The sequence below is a fragment of the Physeter macrocephalus genome, chromosome 18 (genome assembly GCF_002837175.3).
Source record: "Physeter macrocephalus isolate SW-GA chromosome 18, ASM283717v5, whole genome shotgun sequence".
NCBI classification, from domain to species: Eukaryota; Metazoa; Chordata; class Mammalia; order Artiodactyla; family Physeteridae; genus Physeter; species Physeter macrocephalus.
In genome coordinates, this window is record NC_041231.1 from 59,975,030 (window position 1) to 59,981,818 (window position 6,789).

Sequence of the window (6,789 nt, forward strand, 5' to 3'; positions counted from 1 at the left end):
TGGACATGTGATAGGTGGGGGAGAAGAGAGGAAGAATGCTTTTAAGACATTAATGGATGAAATGACATTGAAGCTGATTTTAATAAGAAAAGTGACATTGCTATTTCAACTTAAAGGTTTTTCTTAATTCTGTTCTGCTGACACTGCAGAGCCACACATACACAATACTCACAAAACACGGGACAGAGACACAGAAAACATGATCCCTAGGATGGTATGATTTAATCAAATTAAACGAATATAAAATTTAAATCACTAACCCAAAATTCGCTTTACAAATTTTCCTCAAAAGGTGTATTCTCTTTCCTCTAACAGTAAATATTCGTCACAGTTTAGAAATATATAGCTCCCATTAAAAAAACAAAACGCAACAGCACTGTTTTTCGTTGTTTTAACATAGTGCCTAAATATACAAAAAATAAGATTTGAAGCAGCTCTAAAGATGCACAGTTGCCTAAAAACAGGAGAAGGAGGCTGAGCCACAGTCGAGTTGTGCCAGGGCCCATATTCTTTGTTCAGATATTGCTTTGAAATCCAACCTACCCCAGGGAAAAAGGGAACCTCACTGAAGCCAGTCCTCACTCTATCCTTCAGGAGCAGCTCCTAATGGAAAATATCAGGACCTCGGTGAGAGGATGGGAGAAGGTGGGGGAGAATCTCTTGTGTTACCTATTTTTTTGTTTACTACAACCTGTAAAACACGACCTTTTAAAAAGTGCCTTGTGTCAAGTATATGTTTATAAAGACCTGAATCGTTTTGAAAATTTCAGACTGCATTTGTAGTTATAGAAGATGTAATAATGGTTTAAAAAAAATTGTCCCAAACCTGGCCGGTACAGATTTTTTTTGGATGACTGTAATTCCCAACTCCTCTCTTGCGGTGAAATGAACATTCCTGAAAAAAAAGCCTAAGCAACCCTCCAATAAACTTTAATAAAATTAAGATTTGTTCTGGAAAACCATACACTCACCTAAGCAGTTGACTATTAGTTAAGAGTCTAATGACCCCAAATTCCTTGCTTTCTGTTATCTACTTTAATGATAATTATCTAACCGTTTTCTTTTCCCATAAAATGTCCCTATCAAGACTGTATCTTTTATTTGACTTATCGGAGGTCTTTTTCCTTACAGCAAGATTATAATAAAACTTTAACTTATGCTTATAACAAAGCATAAGTGTGGCAAGCTTTCTTTAATAATTTATTTGCTAAAATTAAAGCAGATGCATAAGTGGATAGAAAGTGACCATTTCAGCTCAATTTAACAAATATCTGGATTACAGTTTGTCATAACCTACCGGGGGTACCACTCTCCCCGCCCCCATTCCCTGGCAAAAAAAATTAGGATGTTTTACTTGACTAAATTGATAGGCTTACGCATTCTGAACAAGCAAATAGTATTGTTAATAAGACCCATTTTTTTCATTATTATAATAGGGAAGTGTGTATTTTAAAATGAAAACAGACTGATCACATGGAGTAAAATACTGAGCTAAGTCATCTTATTTACTCAGAGAGAAAAGATAAAAATGAATTTCCCTTCTTTTTCAACAAGTCTCAAATTATTCTAAATTGTGAGTAAAGATTCAACATTTCTAAATCTACAAATCAGAAACCAGATTATCATTTTATTTTTGATGATTCTGGGGTGCCTCAACCGATTTTGTTAGCATTCTTCAAAAACTAGGCAAAACATATCTCTTGGTGGTTTGCTTTTATTCTGTAAAGCGCATTACTGAGCCAATCGAAAAAGGATTCTTGTCCAAAATATCAAAAACACTGCTCTTATGTCCCAGCCTGATAAACGGAAGTGAATGGATCTTTCTAAATGATTACATTAATATAGATTTTAAAATATTTTTAAATGTCATGTTAACTTTAAGTTGTGCTCTTTGTTCATAACAGCTGTGAATTTTCACTTAAATCTAAAGCAAAAAGAGAGGCTTAACAACAACAGAAAAATATTTTAAAGTAAACCCTAGAGCTGAATCCATTCTTGATGAGCTGACTGTTGGTTGATGAATTAGAACTGCGATGCAGGGCTTCCCTGGTGGCACAGTGGTTTAGAATCCCTACCTGCCAATGCAGGGGACACAGGTTCAAGCCCTGGTCCGGGAAGATCCCATATGCCGCGGAGCAACTAAGCCTGGGCACCACAACTACTGAGCCTGCACTCTAGAGCCCAAGAGCCACATCTACTGAACCTGAATGCCACAACTACTGAAGCCCACGCACCTAGAGCCCGTGCTCCGCAACAAGAGAAGCCACCGGAATGAGAAGCCCGCGCACCTAAACAAAGAGTTGCCCCCGCTCGCCGCAACTAGAGGAAGCCCGGATGCAACAACGAAGACCCAACGCAGCCAAAAATAAATAAATAAAATAAATTAATTAAAAAAAAAAACGCGATGCAAAAACATCTTCCAACAGAACACTGACACCAACGATATTTAAGCCCTTAGTCGAAAGGGCTGGGGAGGAGCATCACTGTTGCTAACTGGCAGTCAGTAAGGATAAATGCCCTATAATTACCATTTTCTTCTTTATTCGTTTAATCAAAAATAGGCCTACAGCTGGAGGGGTTCCGTCTGCCTGCGACCTCCAAGGACGGACCCCAACTCAACTACTCGTGACCCCACAGCTCAGGCCTGTCCATCCTCTACCTGGCGCAGCCGGGTACACCCCCCGAAGTCAACAGCTTCCACAATGTTAACAAGAGCTGTGTGCCGAATTACTAGGGGACCCAGAGCAACGCCCCGAAACTAGTCGGGTTGTTAACGGCTCCCCCGCAGGCGCGAATCGTCACGGGTCCCCAGTTCCCTGCCACGGCGAGGCGAGAACTAGAAACCCACAAGAGCGCTACTAAGCGGAGCCAACACACGCTACTACGTTCGAGGACCCCCAAGCGGACGCTTAGGGAAAAAGACGGCGCTGTAGGAGGCCAGCGACTCAACCTCCGCCAAGGTGGATAACGGCTTACCACACTGCGCCACCGCCTCAGCCTCCCGCGGCACGGGGGCCCCGCCCGTCCAGTCGCGGGAGCTCACTATACACGTAGTACGCCGCGGCCCCGCCCACCCTGCTGCGTATGCTCACGAGACACGTAGCACGCCGCGGCCCCGTCCACCCGGCGGCGGAGGCTCACGGGGCGCGTAGGACGTCGCGCCCTGCTTTTCTGCGCACCTCTTCCCCATCCCGCCCCAGCACTGGCTTGGCGAACGCCCTCCCATCTCCCTCAGGCCTGACTTCCGGTTTGCTTGGGCGGCCCAGGAGCCGAGTCGCGAATTACTGGAGGCCCCGTTTCCGGTCGTGAGCCGGTCGCCCTTCTAGCCGGCCCCGTCGCTTCGCTCCCCCTGCGCGGCGCGGGGCTAGGGCGGGCGCTGACGGGGCCGGGTAACCGGCCTTCTCTGGCGGCGGCTCGGCCCTCGGCCTTGGCTCGGCCCTCCTTCCAGAGCCTCCCGGGCCGTAGCCGACTGGCCGGCCACGCCGGCCCTGGCGCCACCGAGGCGGGAGAAATGGGAGTCCCTCCGCGGCGTTCCCGGAGCGGCTGCCTTTGCCGGGGAAGCGGCGCTGTCTTTGAGGAAACAGGAAGCCCGCGGTGACCCTTAGCGACCCGGTTTGTTTTCGGTCCGTTTCCAAACGCTGGGGAATCGAAACTCGGCGGCCCTGGGGGCGGCCCCACGGAGCCTGTGTTCGGGGTGAGTGACCCGCTTTGGCCGGCCCGGGGGCGCGGGCGGTGCCGGGACCACCCTCTGCTGCTGTCGCCGGTGCGGAGAGACGCGTCATTTCTCCAAACCTTGGGCCAGGGAGCGGCCCGCCTGGCATCCTTGACCGTGTCTACTCGCGCGAGCCGGGTCGGGCCCCGCTTGGTCCTCGGTTCTCCCTAGTGCTTGTTTTCTTACCGTGCTCTGGTTTATCGGGGTGCCTGCAGTTTTATTTCATTCATTGGGGCTGCATTTAAATCGGAAACCAAAGAGGGGCGTATGGTTAGGACGGTCCTGCCTGGGGCGATGTAAATGGACCCCTGTACATCACCGAGGGCTGACAGTAATGTTAGCTTTTTTCAGGATGGTTTTCCATCATTTGTTGAGTGGCTAATACATGCCAAGTAGGCTGAGTTCCTGTGCCTACAAACAAGGAACTCAGATACTCAGAAGTGAGAGAAAATACAGAAACTGTAATACAGATGAAAACAAATTGCTCCAGGATATATTGGAGATACGCTGAGATGATCAAAGACAACCTACTAGGATTGAAATTGATCCTTGCCTCTTAAACATAGAAGACGCTTGTTTTTTTAGTTTTAGAGCTTTAAATTTGATTGAAGAGGATCTCAAGACATGGTTTACATTACAGTTATCTATACTTACCATGTCTAATTTACCAATCTGTTGTGATCACTCCTTACATCGTCTGTGAGTTAGGAATGGTACATCCTTCACAGGGTTGTTGAATTTTAATGCTATGTTTTTCTAAGATGGAAAGTTGTACACAAATGTAAGGTTTTAATGTTAAAGAGACATTGTAGTGAAATGGGAAATGCACTGGATTAAGTCAGAACATTAACTCAGAATCTGAGTGCTGAATTTACCACTCACTTGACGCTGGCTAAGAAACCAAAACTCTTCTTCATTTTCCTTATCTCTAAAATGGGAATAATCTTTCTCTCCAAGGCACCAAAGCATAGTTTCCAAGAGTTTGCAGCTATAGAGTCAGCTAGCCATTTTTTCATTACTGGCTCCCACTGTTTTAATTGCTCCGTGTGTGATATAAGGAAATTCTTGCTCACCTCGGAGGTCTTATGTAGATTTAATGAATTGTTATGGAGAACAAATGAGCTAGTTCCCTTAAAAGTCAAAGCACGCTGCCTGACATGCCAACACAAAGCATTGTCATGATTATTAAATAAGATGATGTGATGAAGTACTTCATAATCCTTGAAGTAATAAAACCAGTGTAATTTAATTTTTTTCTTTGGTACCTATATTTTGGATTAAAATACAGTTGTCGTATCACTATTAGAGAATAGTTAACACTAATACTAGTAACATTTAGTGTGTGAAGATGCTCAGTTGCATTGAGATGTATTATTTATGAAAGGAATGAAAAGAAGTAGACTGCTTTTCATACCTGTGCTAACCCAGAAAGAGTCTTACGATTCCGTGGCCATACAAACTGATTCTGGACTAAGGCAGTTAGTGAGATAACTCGGTGAGGGTTATAAAAATGAAAATGGGGTTTTTCATACTGTATATCTGGTGCTGAGTACATTTTTGGGCACTCACTGAATTATAGGGCATTTGAGTGCTGAGGTACATAGTATCTTGAAAAAAGGCACTTGACGATCCCTTCTTTATAAACCAGTTAGCTCATTCCTGCCCTTAATTGTTTCATTAAAAAAAGGGAAAGAGAAGTAGGTGTTAGTTTCTCTCTCTAAGACTTAATCCTTATTCCATAGAAGTGGGTACAGGGATAGTCTGGCTTTTGAGGGGTAGAAAGATGATGAAAATTCTAGATAAATTCAATTCAGGAGGCAAGGTAAAGTCGAGGAAAGAGCCTATTAAATAGGCCTTGATTCAGACCCTAGCTCTGTCACATACTGCCAGTGTGATTATAGACAAATTTGCCTCACTTCTTTGAGTCTCTGCTCATCTGTGGTGACAGTACCTTTCTAGTCAAGTTTGGTGTTGACATAATATGTGTACTATATCTTTTACTTAGTTCCTGGTAAAACTGAATTCCTTTCTATCTGTTTAGGTTGCCATACTATATTCGCATTAAAAGTTTGCCTTCACAATATAGAAAGGGCAGCATCTCAGTGATGTAGTTCAACCCTGGCGTTTTATTAGTGGGAAAACTTAGATCTGGAGAGGTAAACTAATCAATAATCAAGGTGGCAGATCGTAGACTAGAGTCTGGGTTTCTGAATCTCAGACCATTGTTCTTTCTACCACTGAGTCCTGCCTTGTTCAGATTCTTTTTTTTTTTTTTTTTTTTGCGGTACGCGGGCCTCTCACTGTTGTGGCCTCTCCCGTTGTGGAGCACAGGCTCTGGACGTGCAGGCTCAGCGGCCATGGCTCACGGGCCCAGCCGCTCCGCGGCATGTGGGATCCTCCCGGACCGGGGCACGAACCCGTGTCCCCTGCATCGGCAGGCGGACTCTCAAACACTGCGCCACCAGGAAAGCCCCTGTTCAGATTCTTATTGGGAAAATAAGAATCAATTTTGTGTTGCCTCTCAGAATGTGGTATTAAAAGCATAAATTTGGAAGATGGCTTATATGGGTTCACATTCCCACCTTTGCTGCTGATTCTTTATGTAGGTGTAGGTAAGGTATTTTAATTTTTCTAAGATTTGTTTATAAATTAGGAAAATAATACTTACCTGAGAAGTAGGAAAATGCATGCTGTCCAGAAGAAATTTTCCTCTACCTTAATATTATTGGAGCCAACCTGAGGATTATAATCCAGGAGACAGTCTTTAAGAAAGCTCTAAGGACTGTTCCGCCCCTTAGAGGTCAAAGCATAGTTATATGTAAGTTTTTGAGACAAAGGATTATACGTCAAGTGACATATTTTTGACAGTTTACACAATCCAGATCTAAATGTACAAAGTGAGTAATGAGTCATGGGTCATTGTAGCCTCTTACAAGATTAAGAAGGAGGTTATCTCCTAAGGAGGTCTGGTTAATGCAGATGTGCAACACACACCAAAGGGAAGGGAGGAGGCCCAAAAGGGTAGAGAAAAATTTTATGTTTAAATTTTTCTTGTCTTGCCATAAAATATGAATTTT

At 44.1% G+C, this 6,789-nt stretch overlaps 2 protein-coding genes across 7 annotated transcripts in view; one reads left to right on the forward strand and one right to left on the reverse strand.

The window, feature by feature from the left end:
- ZCWPW2 (zinc finger CW-type and PWWP domain containing 2) overlaps window positions 1-3,078 on the reverse strand; it is a 142,841-nt gene extending 139,763 nt beyond the window's left edge. For 2 of the 4 annotated variants that reach the window (XM_007108652.3, XM_028478907.2), the window contains exon 1: window positions 2,977-3,077. The gene's annotated coding sequence lies outside the window, so the exon portion shown is untranslated. Of the gene's footprint in view, window positions 1-2,976 lie in introns of all 4 variants that reach the window. The other 2 variants (XM_028478908.2, XM_055079745.1) reach the window with 2 other exon arrangements.
- A 36-nt stretch (window positions 3,079-3,114) lies between these two features.
- The window catches only part of AZI2 (5-azacytidine induced 2), a 33,977-nt gene continuing 30,302 nt past the window's right edge, over window positions 3,115-6,789 (forward strand). The window contains exon 1 of one of the 3 annotated variants that reach the window (XM_028478903.2): window positions 3,115-3,694. The gene's annotated coding sequence lies outside the window, so the exon portion shown is untranslated. The remainder of the gene's footprint in view (window positions 3,695-6,789) is intronic. The other 2 variants (XM_024116509.3, XM_024116510.3) reach the window with 2 other exon arrangements.